We start from the raw sequence: 22,187 nt of genomic DNA, 5'->3' as shown, positions 1-22,187 counted from the left end.
CACATTCAAGGTGATTGTCTCCCATGAATGATTAACTATCGAAACATTGCACCATCAAGCAAATGATAAATATGAGATACTACAATACTAATACATGAAATACAACGATATAAAAATGATATTGGAAGCCCATACATGGCTATGATGTGGCTGATATATATGCATTCTTATCAACAACCAATGGACATGAATGATTATGGAATGACTCATTGCTCTTTTCTGTGCATACCTAGACCAAGTAACTACACAACTAATAAACTCAAGTGATATAAACAACAAGGTACACTATTGTATATCACACAGAAGAATGATTTACATGGGTGATATAGACTCATTGACATGCATGCCAAACTAAGTGATTCACTCTCCCAAGAAAGGGCTTCTCAACCAACAACTTAATGTTGACAATGATCAACAATGTAAGTACATGACTATTGTATCACTGCATTCAAGGGTGCTTAAAATGATGAACTAAAACTCCCTTTCACTCATAAATATAATGAATGCATCAGCAATAAAAGACATGAGCGAAAAACATCATAGAAATAACATTAAATCCTTGTGACCCTAATGGATGGATAACTTCCCATGAGGTAATTATACCTTATTTCGTTCTTGTTGATCATGTGTACTTGATCATGCCAGTAGGCACTTGATCACACCATGTTGATGTTGCTAGTCAAACTCATTCTTTCTCCATGCTTCTACATTGTTGCCAGGTGCTCTTGTTGATCATGTGTACTTGATCATGCCAGTAGGCACTTGATCACACCATGTTGATGTTGCTAGTCAAACTCATTCTTTCTCCATGCTTCTACATTGTTGCCAGGTGCTCTTGGTAAGGGTACGCATTCCTCATATATACTTTTTCTGTCTTGTTTGAGTAAATCTAAGAATAATTGATTGCAGTGGGGACTAGTTGCTTCTACTATGAATTTGATTGAATGCATGGTTGTGTAGGTAGAAGTAGTAGAGGTTTGAAATATTGCACAGTTATGTTGGAATCTCTCCACTCGAAGATTTTTATCTCAACTTTAGTAACTTAGCTCTCCATGAAGAGGCATCTGAGAAGAACTCTAACTCCATGAGGGTGCTTTAATTCCATATTTTTTCAAGGTTTGGGCTTGTGAAGTTGTTCATATCCACATCCAAAACCATGAACGGAAGCTCCCCTACATGGTTTGGAATTCTATGGTTTGTGAGGTTCTTATAACTGATGAAGGTGTTTCCAATGCCCCTTGCAAGAAAGGTATTTTGATCGCACTAAAAGCTTTGGAATTGCAAACCTCTAGAGGAAGATATCATATTAGCTTATTGTTTCTTAAACTCAAATTATTTATAAAAGTGTAATTTCCATGATCTAGAAGAATGGATCCACTATAGTAGATTTTAGTCAACATAATAGAGCTAGCTTCATTCCATTGTTGTAATCACATATGCACTAGTTTTTCTTTACACACAAAGATAATAAAAGGAAGCTCTCTATCTACAAGAGAATTGATTAAGAAATTGAAAAAGAGCCTCCAAATGCAAAAGATTGTGATTTTTAAAATTTAAAATATATTATTCCATTGAGTTATTTACAATAATTATAATAGTAAGATTTTTGTATTTTTGACCTTCAAAATAAATCATTGCAAGTTATACATTCATCATAAAGTAAGATTTTTATATTTTTGACATTGAAAATACATCATTCCATTAAGTTATACATTCATCATATTTATAATAGTGAGATCTCTCAAATTTCGCACTGTTTACCAATGGAATAGAGAACGGTAATAGATTATTGGAAAGATCTAGCATACTGAAAGACTACATTTTAGATATCTCATTTGAAATGTGCCATCTAAAAGAGCAAAAAAAGAGTTATAACCTAAATTCTTCAAATTTGAGCTTTTTACCAATTTCTTAGTAAAAGGGCCATTGAAAAGATGACTTGAGCCGACAAACGGAGCCGGACTTCAAAACCCTATATAAATTAAGGATATAGTTCACAAGACTCGACCATAAGCAATTTGGAGATTCTTGATATATTTCGTGCCACTCACATGATAACATGGAACCCTTTCACATGGACAATGGGAAAGATGATGACCACGAGGCAGAAGAGATTTTTGATCTGCTGTAGTTCAACAGCCATGGAAGGTTTCAATCTTATGAATGATGATCTCTTCACAGATGTCTACGGATCGTCATTGCCAATGCCAGGTCCGGACTTATCGTAAATAGACTTCGACATCTGGTTGAATCAGCACCTCCGTCCCCAAGAAAATGCAGTCTAAGTGATTCCATTATAGGGCTTTCCGTGCTTTGGATACTTCAACAACTCCCATGGGAGTGCTTCAATTGGATTAAGAAGGCAATAGTTGGGAATCGGCTGATAGTGTTTTTGGTCACCGCAATTGGTGCATTCATGTTGTGTCGTTAGACGTAAACACTGAAAGATGGTCACTTCTTCCGAAGTGTCCAGCGAGAGAGTTTAATTTATTCGAATTCTCTTTTCACATTGTGATTTTAAGATATTTTCTAAAGTTACTATCAAAATTAATTATATATATATATATATTCAATAGGAATAAGAATTTATAGAAAATTAGTAATTCCATTATTACTATTATAGTAATTACAATTATTTTATAAATCTTACAAAATGGCAGTTACAATATCCTTTTAAATATTTGAATACATTAGAATAAGCCTAAGGCTCCTAGTTCTAGTTCTAGTACAATGACCTGCTGTGATGGCAGTTAGAGGGGCCGATTCTCTTGCTAAAATCATATGAACTTAGTATACCCAATTTACAAGTGGTTGATTATATTTTTATAATAGCAGCTATAAGGTTTGATCCTAAATCTCCCATATCATATACTCATCCCATGTAAAGGAAAATTGTATTATGCTACCCAAGTCGTTCCTATGCACTTCGATCTTCACAAGAACATGTGGATAATTGGAGGTGATGTAAACATGACTTTTGCTCAGCATTTCATGAGTTTTTATCCTAGAGATGGATTTCGAAGACACCGAAATCTGAATCTGGTTATAGTGGATAGAGGGAGATGTATGATATCCTCCAAGTTCGGAACACTGTATGCAATATCTCACCCAGAAAATGTGTATTCTTATGATTTGACGCGTGGATGGAAGCAAATCGAGTGCCGGAAAAGTGAGCACACTCAACAAATTGATCCATTCAAACTCCCCAAGCTCAGATAAGCTTTTGCAAGGTGTATATCTGCTTCACATATTTAAATGTGTATTCTTATGATGATGATGATCCCATCGGGAATATTTATGCTGTGGATGATTTGACGCGTGGATGGAAGCAAATCGAGTGCCGGAAAAGTGAGCACACTCAACAAACTGATCCATTCAAACTCCCCAAGCTCTCAGATAAGCTTCTGCAAGGTGTATATCTGCTTCACAGATTTAACTGTTGGGAAATAAACGAGCACGATATACTCCTTGTTGCCCTACAATATTCGAATTTTTCTCACGTCTGTGGGCTAGGTATGCCTGGCGGATATTCAACAAGGATGATGGTGTTAAAAATTATGGTGGCTAGGAGTTGAGTAAGTCTGAATTAGAAAATGCTTCCTATATTTCACTTTTGACACTAGAAATGTGACGCTGGAGAATTTTAACATTGAAATATTCAAACCATTTTTATTTATTTTATTTTTAAAATGGTTATAGTGAGTACCGTAGAGAGGTTATAATGGATAAAGGGAGATGTTTAGTACCCTCCAAGTCCCGACCACTCTTTGTAATATTTCACGAATAGATAGTTCGTACAGAATCGGGATATTTATTATATCTATGACTTTAAAGCGCGGTTTCTACCTATTCCGTCACCCAAGTAGAATAGACAGAGAGTGGGGAGATTTTGTTTTGGTCTTTATGTATGAGTCTCTTAGTGATAGAACGGGTTGGATTTCAGAGGAGAGTATTATGGTAGAGTATTATGGTAGTTTGTATTTGGATATTTTCTGGAAATGAAAGGACACAGTTTGTAGCTATTATCTAGGAATTCATGTGTAGTAAGTTTGTGATGTTATTTTTTCTTTGCTATAGCTTTATATGAAAAATGTTCATCTTCTTTTTCCATTCATCAATTCTTCAATTGTTTTAGTTATAGGTTATAAACAAAATTCTTTTCAAAAAGTTCTATTTTGACAGAAAAATCATGAAGTGTTACTCCCTTTTTTGCTTAATTAATTTATGTTTCATGCTCAGCAACACCTTTGGCTTCTTCTAAACACTACAGTACACGGACAAACCCTAAGATCCATCACAAAAGTAATGTTACCTTGCTCTTTTATATCTCTTTTAATCCTTTGATCCTCTAACCTAGCTACCTAGTTTTTCTCCCTTATCCAGCAAGAAAACCCTAAATTTCCAAAAACCCACGTGAGCCTAGCTATCTAGCCTAAAATCCTTTACATTCCAGTTATCTCTTGATTGTGATTTCATAGAGAGAGCCCTATTTGGTTTGGTAGGGCTAGCTACCAAACTAAAGTCTTGGTCTGTGGCTACCCTCGATCTCCTCATCAGCCTTAGACATTGTGGAGGATAACAAGGGCATGCCAACTAGGGAGTGCCAAGGTGTTCTAGTGAAAGCATACCAAACATACCAAATCATCTCAACTCATGTCAAACATGCCAAGGCTTGCCAAGTGCCAATCTGTGTGAGGGAGTGTGATGCATGATATGAAGTGGCAGAGAATATTCAATAGTGCTAAGTTGTGCTAGAGAGTGCCAATGTATGCTGAGGAGTGTTATGGAGTACTAGGACAACACAAGGGAGCAAGAGGTCAAAGTTCATGGAAGTGAATGAATATGAGGGTGTGTAGGGGAGTGTGAATGAGTATTAGCTCTCATAGGAAGAAGGGATTCACAAGGTATTCTAAGCACGAGCAAGGCATGAATATCAGGGAATGTCAAGAAGTGCTAGAGTGTGCTAGGTAGCTCTGGGGTGTGCTAACATCTGCCAAATAGAGCCAAGGTATGCCAGGTGCTAAGACATGCTAGGATGTGTAGGGTGCGAGAGTATGTCAATATGCGTTGAGGAGTTTCAAGGTGAAAAAAGGAATAACCAAGCTAAAATGCAAGGAAATGAACACATAAGAGGGTTAATAAGTTGGGACATTATCATTTTTGAAAGGGGCATGCTAGGCACACTAATAATATGTTCCAATACATGCCAAATGTCAATACGTGCCAAGTGCTAATGTTTGTCAATGCAATATTATGCCAAGGTGTTCCATGGCATGCTAGGGACTACATGGCATGCCAACACATGACATGGGAGTCCTATGTTATGCTAGGGCATGCCAACATGTGCTTCGGCATCCTACTCATGGCAAAATGTTCTAGGTATAAATACCTTCCAGGTACAAAGATTTTCCAAGACGTGCAAGGATCCAAGGAATGTTATTGTACTATTGGAAAGCATGTTAACGTGTGCCATGAGTGTTGAGTAGTGCTAGGTCTCTCTCATTAATACAATTGGCATAACTTTATTATGTATTGAATAATATAGTTCCTACACACTAGTGGAACTTTATTTAAAAGAAATTTTCTAGATAATAAACTAAGTAGAGATGAATCATGTGTTGACTCATAGGAAAACTATATTCTTATGACTTGAGGGAAATGATACACACTAATTATTTCTTAACAAATTGACTAACTATTATAACCACTATGACCTTGGATACATAATGAAAAATAATCCACAACAATGGCCATAAATTGTTATCTTTTGACAAAAAATATATTAACAAGTACATAGTGTCATCAAAAGGTCATTAGAATGATCAATGATGAAGAAAATTTTTTGAGCGCCACCAAAAATAATCAAAAAGAGTTGTTGATGGTCAATAAAATATCGTCACTAGAAGTGTGACTGAAGAGAGAATTAGTGATGTGAATTTAACGACCCTCACCAAAAGTGTCAACGTAGATAGAATTAGTGACCGGCCTTTAACAAACCTCACCAAAAGTTTCATTGAAAATGGCTTTGGTGACAAACCTTAAAGGACCATCACTATATACACTTACAACAACGATTTTCTAAAGACTGTCACCATATGAGATATTGGTGGTGGGCCTTAAAGGTATGTCACACGCATGAAGCATCATCAAAAACTTATTCAAATGATCAATGATGATGAACATTTATTGGTCGTCACAAAAGGTAACCACAAATATCCTTGGTGATGGTTATTAAAAGATCATGACTAGAAGTGTCACCAACTAGGAAATTAGTGATGGTCCTTTAATGACCCTTACCAAAAGTGTGACCAAAGAGGGAATAGTGACGGGCCTTTAATGACCCTCACCAAAAGTGTCATTGAAAACGTCGGCGGTGACAAACCTTATAGGATTATCACTATATACACTTACAACAATGCTTTTTTAAATACCTTCACCATATGCGACATCGGTGACGGGCCTTAAAGGTTCGTCACAGGCATGACCCTCACCAATGACCTTTCTTCTTGCAGTGTAGCATGGATACTTTGATAGACATTTTATGATGTAAATATTCATTATTAAATTCATTATATGTTAAAGATGAGGAAGAGCATAAACAACATAGATCTCTATGTCTGAGGGGAAAATTGTAATAAGTAATTTGGGAGCTCTTCCTATTTACCTCATATAATTAGCAAAAATATTGATGTGGCAATTAAACTACCAAATATCTCCATGAGCATAACCCATGCAAAAATTTGGAGGTTTCTATTTTTTCCATGTGGCTGAAAGAGTAACCGAGATAATTTTCATGTTAAGGAGTGTGTGGGTGGAAGGGGGATGATAAAAGAAAAATAACATAAGAGGGTAGTGTTGGGGAGATGAAACTAGAGAAATTGGCGGTGGGAAAACATGACTAAAAGGGAATAGAAAATAAAGTATAGAGTGAACTCTATGAAATTGTAGTGCCCATATTGTGAATGGGTTGGAAAATGAGTTTTTGTATATTTGTATAAAATGAGTTTCGAATGCCTTTGTACCATCAAAAAAGCGTTCCTCTAGGCATTGGATTCATCTTAGGGATGAAAATTGCAAGAAAGAGTGCAATATAGCTATGCGAATGGTTGGGTGGAGAGTGACTTTCACTTCTTCAATTTAAGATCAACATTAAAACCAATCAAAATAAGTGTATTTTTCTACCTTGAGTGAAATATACACTCATTTCTTTCTCTTACTCAAATTTCAAAATTTTTAGATACGTTAAATTCATATCCCTTCTCTAATAATATTGTTCTTGTTTATATAAATTTTTTATATTCATTTGTTTTATTATTTTTTGTTTAACAGTCAATTTCAAATCAACTATGTTCATGTTTTAATTGTTATTTTGTTTAGTCCTCCAATTTTCAATGGACCTCTCTTTAGGTTCTCAAGACTTCTTTGGCACTTGCACAACTTTTGGTACTTAATTGAAAACTAACCTCTTCTCCACTATAGTTATTCCTCTTATAGCCTTTGTATTACTATTAACATGGGAATTAAACTATAATATTTATTCTATTAATGTCATTTTTGATTGTATCAAGAATGTCATTGTCTCACTCAAAAAAAAAAAAATTACTTAATGTATAGATTGTCAAGTTTACAACCAGTTCCATGCCCTAAAAATCAGCTCTATTCAATATGAGATTAGGTGTTGAGATCCATAGCTAAAGTTTGGAGTGAATTTAACATTACATAGGTTTAAAAAAAACACTTTTTGTAACACCCTCCTCCCACTTCTACCCAACTAATTAGCCAACTTGGGTAAACATGAGACAAGACGCTACTATGATATGATTCAACCTCCTAAGTTACCTTAAGGCAGTTGAATCAAGGGAAACACATCAAACATAACTTCCACATCAACAACAACACTCTCGTGATCCATCCCAACCACTCAGGTATCATGAACATGGGTCTCATTGAGTTTTTAAGCTATTAAACCTCTGGACACTCATACAAGCTTGCATCCATGCCTCAAGGGACTATTTCTAGTAGACTTGTGCAAGAAACCACAAGATTAAAGGCATCTTTCAAGCCCAAAAAATATGGCAACTACCCAAAACTTGTTGTGACTTGTGGAATAAATTAAAAACATGATGAAAAGTCTAATAAACAAAAAAACTAACCCTAGGACTAGGCTTCACCACCCCCCACCAGGAATGAAATTTTGTCAAACGCTTGGAATCAATTCAATCTATAGGTCTAGGATACAAGATAGAGCATGAAGGATTAAAAAATATTATGATACATGAAGATAACTATCACCACCTCCTCCCTTGAACTATCATGAAAAAAAATATGTCATGCATCCATCATTTTAACAATTACAATTAAATACACGGAATAACCACGACATGAAATGGTCAATTAACCATGCTTATAACCAGCATAAAACAATGAAAATAACAGTGAGACAATAACCATTAAATCCACATATAAATAGGTATAAGATCAAGAGAACTTATCATTTATTAAATGTAGGCAAATCCCACCAAGGCTCCAAGACTAGTAACTGAACCCAAGTTGTTATAGGCTCTAGAGAGTTTATCCTACTAAGGCTCCGTGAACTAGTAACTCAGCCCAAGCTAAATGAAACATGAGAACCAACCAGAAAATTAGAGATATAAATCCACAACGCCATGACTATATAGGAAATAGAAAGGCTACACAAATCCATTGTCAATCCAAGAAATACTCCATGCTAGTGACATATCGTGACCAATAATCCACATTCAGATGCCATGCATGCAAAAAAAGTGAGGAAAGCATACATGCAACTCGGTCCTTGCAAGAAAAATCTGCTATAGTTGTTGATCTCGATGTCCTTTTGAAATTTCCTACTCTTCCTTTGCCTTCTTTCTCCAAAACTCTAAGTATGGCACACTCCTCCAAGAGTGCTCCAAGAAAACTCTAAGTGTCCAAGAGTATGACAGAGAGAATAGAAAATACTTCCGCCAAAACCGAACTAACCAAGCTTGGCCACTCATTCCCATAAGCCTTTTTATTAATGAGGTCTCTATTTTCTTCATTTTCCATTATATTCTTCCATTTTTCTCCTCACATGCAACATGTGATCTTTCACCTTCCTTTTCTCCTAATTTGCATTATTTTCATAAATAAATGCTCCTCATGCCCTTCCAAGCCTTAGCTATTTCCTTTGCCAATTTCCTTTAGCCATAATAACTTAAATGAACACCCACTAGGATTTTTTTTCCAACATTCATCTTGGAATATGTGTCCCATGACTGTGGTGTAGAAATTCCGACCTGTAGATCACCTGATAATGCAATATACGAAAGCAAAATGCTTGATCAGAAGCTTAATCGAATTGAGCAAGATCAATTGAACACATATAACTGATAAGAAGAAATCAATCACACATAACACATAAGATATAACTAGGGGAAAGGCTAAGCATAAAACCCCAACTCTGTATTATCATACAAGTGGAAATCTTGTCCAAGTTACAAAAAGAATAAGCTCAAAAGTTATCTTGTGCTCTCTGTAATCAAATAATGAAGCTCATAGATTAAATAGACAAGTATATATCCTCCTCAAATCCTCCAAGTCCCTATTTTTTTGTGCAATTTTTCTTGGTGTCCAGTGAAGTCACATGTGTGAACTGGCCTCATCACATTCACTGAACAAGAAGAAGTAACAACGCAATTCTCTTGGAAATAAATCCTTCTGCATGCAAGAAATATTCACCAAGGAATATCATAGCAACTGATAGTACATTGTCCCTCCATATGATATCAACTGGGTCTCTCTCTGAACTGACATGCATGAGTTATTCATGAGAGAATATTAAGTTATCTGAAGTGTAGCAGTTATATGTAGGCATGCGTTAACTAACTAAACTTAAATTAATTTAAACAGACTATTTAAATCAATCTAACTGGAGTTAACTCAATTAATTGAGCCAACTAATTACAACTCAATTAGAACTCATCCTTATCTCTTTAACTGATGGATAAATTCCTCAATTAGTAGAGAAAATGTTGCATGTCCTCACATAGACTTCATGTTTTATTTTTCACAACTAATTAACTCATGGTGAATTAATTAATTTATTTTCAAACTGCTATTATGTTCAAACTAGAATTTTACTTCTCAATTTTAGTCGAGGGACTGACTAAAATAGGAATCCATTCTGAAATGCTAAAAATAGCAATGCTATTTTTAGCACTTCAATTATTGATTCCTTGTTGCTCAATCCAACACTGGTACCCAAACTCCTATTTATAGCAGTGTTATTTTTAGCATTTCTTGTTTCCATTTTCAACATGTGGTCTTATATATTTTACATGAATTTTTAAATAGGGTTGTTACAGAACCCTCGCCCTTGGGGGAACACCGTCCTCGGTGTTCACTAACACAGATAACCAATAAGACTACTGATAACAAAACATATTGCTCATGCCACTTTATAACACAGGTCATTGCAGTATTTGCAATCACCATCTACTAAAACATGACAAACATATCATTTACAAGAGATTTATAAAACAAATCATTATGGTATATACAATAATAACCACATATACACACATAAACTCCTTCTTCACACAAAAAATAATCATACTATCTATGGAGCTTTCTAAATCCAACTCGGTACAGTATTTAGAATAATATGTACACATATACACATATGAACATTTTCTCAACCATCAAATAAAGGATACGATGCCCATACCAATTAACAAGGGAATCCAAAGGCTCACACTTCCACCCTCAAAAGTAGTACTCAGATTCACCTCCTTCCCAGGAAGCACAGAATCCACTGTCAAATTCAAAGTTGCATCCAATGTCTAGTGCTACAATCCTATGCCACTTGTCCTCTCAGTGAATAGTTACCATCTCATTGTTCCAAAATGCACTACCAATGTGCATATGATTCCATTAGGAAATTTGGTCACCCCCTTCCACGTAGTCACACACCTTCCAAGGTCCATTAGCACCCCCATCCCAAGTAGTCCATCCCTGGACAAGGTGTCCTCATAATGGAAGGTGAGAAAACCAAGGCATATCCTTTCCTCAAACTATCATAGAACCACACATGACATACAACACCATGCAATACTTGCATCTACACGTGAAAAACAACACATACACCTACATGTAGTGTACAACACAACACAATACACACACCTACACCCGGCTTACACCATCAAAAAATACATACATCTACACCTAGCGTACAACACAGAACAATACATGCACCTACACCTAGTGTACACCAACACAAAATACATACACCTTCACTCGATGTACAAAACAATACATACATCTATACTGGATGTACAACACCACACGATACATACACATAGTACAACATAACGAATACACATATTATAGTACCATGCCTACACAATGTAGATAAATACTAATGCATGCTCACAAAACATCATGTATGACATGCACATAATACGACATGTACACAAGTACCATATGTACAACACGTACACAATACCACCTGTACAAATCACCACCTGCACAATGTGTGCACATCATCACATGTACATGAAACCACCTAAAAATGTGTTCACAATGCCAGATGTACGTCATACCACCTGTACAATGTGTACAAAATGCCCGATGTACACATCACAACATACACGACATGTACATGAAACCACATGTACAAAAACCATATGCACGACATGTACACAACATAACATGCGCACGACACCATATGTACAACATGTACACATCACGACATGCACATAGTGCCACATGTACAATCATACACACAACACCATATGCACACCATGTACAAAACACCACATGTACAACATGTACAGAACACCACATGCACATACCACCACATGTACGATCATGCACATAACACCACATGTACATTGTACCAAATGTAAAACATGCACACAACACCATAAGTACATAACACCCTATGTATACAAGACTACATATCCAACATGTGCACAAAACCATATGAAAACAACACCACATATCCATCATTCACACAATACAATATGTACACAACACCACATATCCAACATGTACATATGTCCATCTATACCCAACACTGCATATGAAATACTCATACAACACCATATGTACCATCCTATACATAACAATGCATGAACAACATGTACACGTGCTATATATACACAACACTGCATGTGCACAACATCATAGATGCAACATGTACAACATATAAAACATGTGCACCATAGTAATACCACACATCGAAAACCACTTTGTCTCTACTAAGCAACCATGCTTCTAGTGTCTCTCTCTCATTGATGCTTATCCGAACATCCCACACACCACATTTCTTTCATTTCGGTGATGTATCCCTTCGTATAGCTTGCCGATAACATAGACATGATATAAGCACATAATATCAACTCATAACTACATGATATTGACCTCATATATTTGTCATGACTACTCTTCCACTTGATTCCTCATAAACTAGGAACCCCTTCATGTCATCCACCATTGTAAGCAACCATTCCTCCACAAGAATGATTCATAACAACCCTATGAGACAACAACATACATACACATATATAGATATAAATATTAGCATTATTAATCATGATCGATAATCACCCTATTAGACATGACATACATACATACATACATGCATACACATATAGACATCAGCGTAATCATGATCAACACATAACTACTAGATATCATAAGGTTGAGGATAAACGAACTCCATTTATGCATGCAACACATGCACAACATCAAGAACAATAGTTGCCACATAGCCAAGGCATATGAAACCTCAAATCCATTTACATTACCATTTCTATTACCTTTCTCATGATTTTCTCATTATCGTCCATTTACCTCAATGGACCAAACCAATCCAACTAGCTGTCATATTCTTGCCTTCAACTTCCCTTATAGATCCACTAAGATATATTAGGGTCTTACATCACATATTGGATTTCATTCAGCTCCTCTCAAGCTCCATTAACTTCCTTCTTTCCCAACAAATCACCAAGACTGTCAAAACAATAATGGCAAGATCAAGAAGAAAATAAGAGAAAACCATGAAAACCAATAAAAATATGACACCACAAACAAAGTGGTATGATCATGGACTAGACATAATAAAACTATAAATCAGTCGCAAACAAAGTGTAAATACCATAAACATAAAACTACCAACAAACACCATGACTAAATCCCCATGGGTTTCCAATGCTTCCAAGGGAAAGCGCAACTTGAGCCTTCTTCAAGTTTTCATGACAATCTCTTTTCCATGAAATCCCTTTCATCATATTTTCATCAACACATAATTGTGAGTGCATAAATAAACATAGCAATAAACTAGTTACCTTACCTTTTTGTGCCAAGTAGACTATCTTGAAACTGAACACATCCATGCCATCTCTCAAGGAACTCCAATTCCTTGACGAATCCATCCATAACTGGAAACTAGTTGATATACCTATCAAATAAATGTTTATCAATATAGCACATATCCGCATAATGTCAAATAAAATCAATACGAATAAGACGTCTTATATGAAAGTCGCTCATTAGTTTGGAATTAGGGTTTCCGAACATAGCCAAAGGTATTCTTTCCCAATTTCTTCCTTCCTACATTTTTACCTTATTACATTTGAGGCCTACTATGTATTGTCACATCACTGAACTGTTAGTTATAAACACATCAACTATTACCCTGTGATGCTAAACAAGGAATTTTTTTTACAACTCGTCACACATGTCAACCACACGTTCAAAATATCAAGACAATCATATCTACCAATTTGAAATCAACCTTTACCAAGAATAATAGTCATGTCATAATCCATAGTCACCTCATAGTCATTATACATAATTCTACAACCATGACCTACTACACTCAAGTACATATCAATTGTCTCAACTCTTATGTATTAGTACAATCATCTTAAAACAAGATCGTTGGAACACATATTTATGTTATGCAATTAATCAAAGATTCAACCAAGTTTCAAACATACCATGTTAATTACAACAACTACATGGTATAATAAACACCAAACAATCAAACACCAAATAGACATCATAATCAAATAGTCAAGAACAAAGTAGATGGCATAACCAAGTTCATACCTTATTGTATCTTAGGGGAGGTGATATTGTCTACATAATCAATCTAGATTAGCACAATATAACTTCACAAAATATCAACTCAAACATAGATAAAGTCATCATATCCATAACAATAACTAACTAACAATACCACATCATAAACTTAAAAACAAGTATCATTCATACATAATAATGACATATGCACCGCGAGTCTAGATTAGTATGACATAGTATCCCAACTCATACTTGAATTTCATAACCATAACCATTTTCATAGACCAATCAAAATAAGTATGGTACACATAACATCAATATCTCAATGTAATAACCCTAATCATCAAGTTAGTAGCATATAACAACTACAGGTTAACCTATAACATACTTATCAACAACATATAACATAAGCATCAAGTCAATTACCATATAACAAGAACAGGTTAACCTATTTAATAGTCATCAACAACATATAACATAATCATCAAGTTATCTAACCTAAAAGAATAATAGCAATGCACACGTTACTATAATTCATGACTATCTGATGGATGTGAATATAACTACACTAATCAACTAACATCTATCATGAATGAAATCATAACATAAATAGAATGAAAAGCATACACATAACTGTAATTCCTATAACAATCCTTAACCTACATACTTGCATTCCCAACATACAAACTTGTATGATGACATGCCCCTGCGTCGAGGTCCAATGTTGCAACTTCACATAGATGGTCTACATCTCCTACTTTATCTCAATCAACACATTAGCATCATAACTTACCATTATCATCATGGTGACTTGATTTCATACAATGAACTCACAATGCATCTGACCTACCATACAAGCATAACCATAACAATGAAAATGCATGTATAACAACATATAAACACTGACATGCATAAAAATACATGCAACCATACACTCATGACAACATGTTCCACAACAACACCATTATTATTCACATGGCGACATCACTATGACCATGATCAATACCATGCAAATTAAATAATCACATGGACTACAAACATAAGCAACATATATGCAATGGAAATCAATGCATGACCAACAAACCACCCATCTAGTCTAATGGGTGATATGATTCAACCTCCTAGGTGACCTTAAGCAAGTGGAGTCGACATAAACACGTAAAACATAACGTCCACATTAGCAAAAACACCCTGGAGAGCCATCCCAACCACTCGGGTATCATGCGCCTGGGTCCCAACGAGTTTTTAAGCTACTAAACCTTGGGACACTCCCACACTATGGGCATGCGAGCCTCCGGATATATCTAGACGCTGCCACAAACTTGCATGCTGGGATGTATGGGCTATTTCCAGCGTATCTATGCCAGTGTGCGCAAGATTTAAGGATATTTTGAAGCCCAGAATTCCGGCCATTACCCAAAACTTGTTGTAACTTTTGAAATCCATTAAACACATGATGACAATACTAACAGACGAAAACCTATCTCTAGGACTAGGCCTAACTATCCCCAACTTGGAATGACATTCTGTCAAACACTTGGCATCAATGCAATCTACATGTCGAGGATGCAAGACAGAGAATCAATGACTGAAAACTCTTATGAGACATGAAAAGAAAGATCAACACCTTCTCCCTTGAACTATTATGACATGAATTAGGCCTTGCATCCATAATTTTAACAATTACAAGTAAGTACATGAAATAACCATCATATTAACCATTCAATTTAACATGATTATAACCAACATAATACAATGAAAATAAGAGTGAGATAAAAACCATTAAATACAAATATAAATAAGTAGAAAATAAAGAGAACTAAACATTTATTAAACATATGCAAATACAACTACATTCGAAACTTCCATGTACCACCCGACCATAGACATCACTGAAGAAAATCCTTCTATCAACCAGTCACCCCAATGCCATATTCCAGGCATGAATGTGGGATGTCATAAAACACATAAATCAAAACCATCTAGGGCTTCCAGAGGTGAAACCACCTTACCCTCAAAAAATGATTCCACCTCATGATCAGGTATCACAAAACCATCATCACATTGGTCTCTACATAAGCCTTCCAGGGCTCTAGAGTGTTTGTTACAATTGAGCCTCAGGGATGAGTAACTCAATCGACAGCCTATATTGGGCTCTAGAGAGTTTGTGCAACCAATGCTATGACACCAGTAACTTAATCCATTAAGGGCTCGAGAGTGTTTGTCCAACCAAGGCTCTAGGACTAGTAACTTAGCGCAAGTTGTTACAACACTCCAAAGAGAAATTGTCTAACCAAGACTCGAGGAACTAGTAACTCAACCCAAGCTAAAGGAAACATGAGAACCAACCAGGAAAAAAAAAAAAAACCAAATAAACTCACAACACCATTGTTATCTAGGAAATGGTAAGGCTAACAAAATCCATTCTCAATCCAAGCTATCCTTCATGTCTATTGGATATTGTGACCTAGATGCATATGCCATGCATTCCAAAATTAGTGAGGAAAGCATAGATGCAACTGGGTACCTGCAAGTAAAACGTATTGTAGTTGTCCATCGTGATGTCCTCTTGTGCTTGTCTGCTCTTCCTTCTCCTTATTGCTCCAAAACACTGAGCATTCCACACTCCTGCAAGAGTTCTCCAATAAAACTCTAAGTGTCCAAGAGTACAAGATAGAGAGAGAGAATAGAGGATAGATCCCCCAAAACTGAACTGACCAAGTTTGCCCACTAATTCTCAGAAGCCTTTTTATTAATGAGGCCTCTCTTTTCTACATTTTCTATTATTTTTCTTAATTTTCCTACTCACATGAAACATGTGACCTTTCACCTTCCTTTTCTCATATTTTCCATTATTTTCATAAATGAATGCTAATAAAATCCCCATGCCTTTCGAAAGACTTAACCAATGCCTTTATAAATTTCCTTTAGTCATAATAACCAAAATGAACACCCACTTGGATGTTTTTCCCTAAATTCAACTTGGAATTCATGTCCCATGACCATGGTCTTATATATTTTACATGATTTTTTAACTAGGGTTGTTACAGCTACACTCTTAACATTTATTCTTACGCAGGTTATGTGTCATGCTGGTCTCCCAGAGCTTATCTCATCCCTCAAAAATATGAATGGAAGATTTAAGTGAAACTTTCACAATTGTAAAATTGTCAATCAGTTACAAAGAATTTGTCATCTCGTATAGTTTTTCAACTATGCTAAATTACAAAGTACTAACCTTCATAGATATTTTTACTAAACCCTGATGGCATGATGATGTGTTATCCATGCCATTTTTTCCTAGCAATATGTCTTCTCACATCATAACATTTCAATGTGTCACCTTGCAAACACCACCATGTGTTAGCCTATAAAGCACCACTCTGGTACCTGGAAAATCCCAAATCATCATGCCATGTGTGCCCTCTCACATCATTCCCCGTGTCACCATCTACATTATCACCTACTATTTTTCATGTATCCTTTTTTTCATTAGGCCATGTCAACTTGTGTGTCATTTGTCATGTCTATGGAGGAGGGTCCTAGAGATTGTTTGCTAGAATTTTCTAGTGTTATTTAAAAATGGTTATGGCATGAGATTTATGTTAGATGTTATGGTTGTGAAATGTTTCCGTATTTTAGAATTTGTCTCCCACGGTGCATCATTCATTAACTTCTCATAACCTTTCAATATCAAATTTATATGGTGCAACAACAAATCATATGTCTTTTTGTGGTTTCGTCTTATGGAGTCTGTCAACCACACCTTCATAGCATTGTGGCTCCACATGAAGATTTCTGAATCATTAAACTTATAAATGTCATAACATGATAGAAATTTGTCCATAACCTTTAAGATATTATATCATTCATGGTAGATATGAACCGTGGGTCTCTGTCTCTTGATCCTAAAGGTTCTAAAATTAAACTTCTATGGCACATTTTGGTTTTTTACATTAACTGATGGGAAACTTCCTATTTTCAACTTTTATTATTCTGTGTGGAACCACAAGGATTTTCAACTCTACCAGACTTCAAAGTTCCATAACTTGTTATGAGTATGGAGTTTTCCAAGCTACCATATATCATTGGAAAGTCATTTTTCATGAATATGCACCAATGAAATTTGAATGAGTAGCCGACATGTTCTTTTATAGACAAAATTCCTTCCAAGATAGATAAAACACCAATTTCCCATGTTTCCTTAGTAGATTTCATATCGTGTAGATTCTCATAAATAACACATCCTCTTTGAGCATTATGCTACATCATGTTTTCTGGGGTAAGGTTTAAACCATATCCTTCAAAAATTAAATTCCAAACGGAAAATCCATAATCTAAAATTTATGGTTTCACTTTTCTATCCCATACCTTAAATTTTGCAATGGTGAGAAGGGAGATTGCTTGACAATCTATCTTAAAAAAAAATATCAATATTTCCTGGATCTTCTTTCTAGTAGGTAAGCTACCAGTGAAAGCCCCTCCTTTAACACCAATTTTTGGAAACCTGACAGTAATAAGAGGGGTTGGTGAATTAGTATTATGTGGAAGGATCAAACTACAAACACATTAAAATAATAGATCTAAATATAAACATGAACCATGAGTAGCATATCAATTACCATATACATGAGAGAATCAACACATAAAAGAAACCATCCGCACATGGACACATGAAGACATAGAATGTAACATGGAAACCCTTGCAGGAGAGAAGCCACTATTTACTTTGTTATGCTCCAATCTTCTTCTTATTAATCAAATATTCTTCTACATAATCACTGGTCACCACTAGTTTGTAAGCTATAACTTGATATCATGTGATAAATCACCCACTCCATGCCACTACCTAATGGAAGCCAGCAATTCCTAGACTTTACAAGCCACCACTCCCTCAATTTTAAAGGCCACTACCTATTGGAGCAACTACCTACAGTATGTAGAAATTAATGTGTAGATGAAAAAATGCACATGGAATTTATTAAATAACAAGGGTTGAAGCTATTCTACTGTTATGCGGAAGTAAATTCATGATTGAGAACACAAATCATTAACATGCATGAGGATTCAACACATATACAAAGAGATTTATCTAGGGGAAAGAAACTGTTCAAAACCCCTTACTATATGTATTGCATTAATCAAGGAATCTCAATGAATACAATATGCTCTGCTCAAGCTTGAGCTCAACTTGCACCTATATCTCCTATCCTTTTCCTAAATAATTAACCTTGCCCAATACATAGCTAAAATTTTGTGCCTCCAAACCCATATTTCCTTGCATTGTTCCTCAAGGAATTATCCCTTGTTACTCAATAAAGTCCTCAATATGGATTGTGCAATTCCTATAGGTCCTTCTCTGACTACATGCATGACCCGTACAACTTGTGATAGTTTACAACTGATAATACAGTACCCTTCAGCTCCAATATGAAATGGGTAACTCAAATTCTCTACACGCCAATATTATTTTGGGTTAATTGATTATTTAACTAGATGATCACATAGTGTGAAATAAGTTACCCACCCACAACTTGACCTCGACTAGTTCATCTAAGAGAGAACTATTTACACTGGCAATAATTGAAATTAACTGAAATAGGTTGCTACAAAATATAAATCAATCATGTAGAACTAAACTCAAATTTATTCAACTTGTATTTACTAAGTTAAACGAGTGAAATATCCATATCACCTAAGATAACATACTCCAAGTGTTTTGCTATAATTGAAATTCGAATTTTAATCTAGTCTGACCAAGGAAAAGTAAAAAAACTAATTTCTTACCGCATTTTCAACACTCCCGCTCATCAAGAGAGGGATTATCATATACTCCAATCATGCTTCTATGGAGCTCTAATTTTCCTCTTGACAAGGCGTTTGTCAAAAGGAATCCCTACCTAGTCGATATCTATGAAGCCTTGAAAATTCACTATCTCTATTCATCTATACCAAATACCAAATCGACTAATGCTTTTGAGCTATCTAATTTTTTTTTTACTACCTTCCAATGTAATTTGGTTGGACTAACCATGGCTTGGCTGAGTTGGTTAACTGCATAACAAATGTATGGTCATGTGTTCACTAAATATATGATTGAACCCACAAGCTACATGTAAATGATAGCCTTTATTTCCACACCTTAAGTGACATCGTATTTCCTCTAGTTACCTGCTAAAGGACAGTACATAGGTTTTCTACTATCCATGAAAAACTTCTCCAGGATCTTGTTGGAATACATTCCATGAGAGAAAAACACTTCCCCATTTCCTTTCCATACTTCCAAATCATGGAAGTAATGCATGAGGCCCATGTCCTTCATCTTGAACTCTCTTGCAAGATCCACCTTGTAATATATGATCAATTGCTCAACACCATTAAGGATCAATTCATCGACATATAACAAAATAATAAATAATTTACCTTCTACCACAATGTGATAAAGGTTTCCATCTGCTTCAGTTTTGGTGAAGCAAAAACTGGTGAGATGACTTTCCATCTTAGTCTACTAAGCACAAGGTGCTTGTTTGAGCCCATACAATGCTCTCTTGAGTCTGCACACATGTGACTCTATGTTGAAATTCTCAAACACCTTTGGCTGCTCAATACACACCTCTTCCTCAATAACTCCATTGAAAAATGTTGTCTTCACATCCATCTCATGGATATTCAACCCCATATAGGCTAATAGTTCTAGAATGGACCTGATGGATAAGTACCATTCTACTGGAGCAAAGGTCTCCTCATTTTCATCTCCATCCACCTAAGATAACCTCTTGGCCACAGATTTGGCCTTGTGTTTCTCTATGCTTCCATAAAGTGCATGTTTTACCTCATAAAACCATCTTGAACCAACCATAGATTTATCTATTAATCTTGGGAGCACTTCCCAAACATTGTTCCTATGAATGGAATTATATTCCTCTACCACAACATCAACCCATACTAGTTTCTCTACTCCTTCCTTGAATGAGGATGGCTCTATCTCTATTATCTCACTCATGAGAGCCATGTAGCCAGTGTACCGATTTGGTTACCTCCTTTACCTAAGTTGTGATGTGGGTGCTCCCACATTATTTGTTAACTTGATTACAAAAGCTCCTTAACTTGATAATAAAAGTCTACATAAATGTCTTTAATCCACCCTAATCACTTCGACATATGAAGTATTTATGCAAATAAAATTACAAAATATCTCATAACAGTTTGAGAAATATTTTAGGAAATTAAAAATATCTTCAAGCATGAAGATAGAGACAGATGGAAAATTACTTTCTTTTTGTCCGTTTTATTAAGATTGTGCTGGCCTTTGTAGTCTAAATTTGGCTCTTTCAGTTGACTGATATCTATGTGCTGGAATCACTTTATGTCTTCAACTTACTGATACTATTTACCTGCTACACTTTGACCCTATTTCACCTATTTTACTTGGCCACCATATAGATTTACTGCAGTAACTTTATAGTAAATCTATTAATTTTACCCACCATTCATCTTTACGTAAATTTACCTTCAACATCTTTTGGTATATCTCATCAGCTTCAGTGTACTTAGAAAAATTTGGTTTATTTATGAACAGATGCTTTACTTCATGCTCTAGGGAGAACGTATTTTCTAGATTGTCGTACAAAACCTTTCCCGTGGGTAAAGATTTTACCCCTGAGGTACTAGCCTGGTGCTTGACCAGCTTGTTCAGTCTATCCACATAGTCCTCTTGGGTCACAAGCTTGTCATGAATGACCATAGGACTGGGAAGGCCATTTTCCATTAAAATTCCAAATTTTGCCATGAACCTATCAATATCTTCTCCAGATTGAACATAAGGTTCCTTTTAGTAAGAACCTTCTTGATTTCTATGATGGTCCCTATTCTATCTTATATGCCCAGTTCAACTAGCTGATAATGTTTCTTACTTTTCAAGAGTTTTATAATTTGGTTGGCCTCCTTAGGCTAGTCTCCTAGATCTCCTCTTATCTTTTGAATGGCTTCGGTGGCCACTTTCACTAGTTTAGTCTGCTCAAAAATTGCTTGTATTGATGGCAAAACATCATTGACAGAGTCAATGATGTTGGGCCAGAGCATCTCCTTTATTTGTCCTAATG

This window comes from Pinus tabuliformis, chromosome 3_1 (genome assembly GCF_031772625.1).
Source record: "Pinus tabuliformis cultivar Carrire ecotype Pingquan chromosome 3_1, CPIR1, whole genome shotgun sequence".
In the NCBI taxonomy this organism is placed as follows: Eukaryota; Viridiplantae; Streptophyta; class Pinopsida; order Pinales; family Pinaceae; genus Pinus; species Pinus tabuliformis.
The sequence above is the reverse complement of the archived record's forward strand: the minus strand, read 5'-3'. Positions refer to the sequence as shown.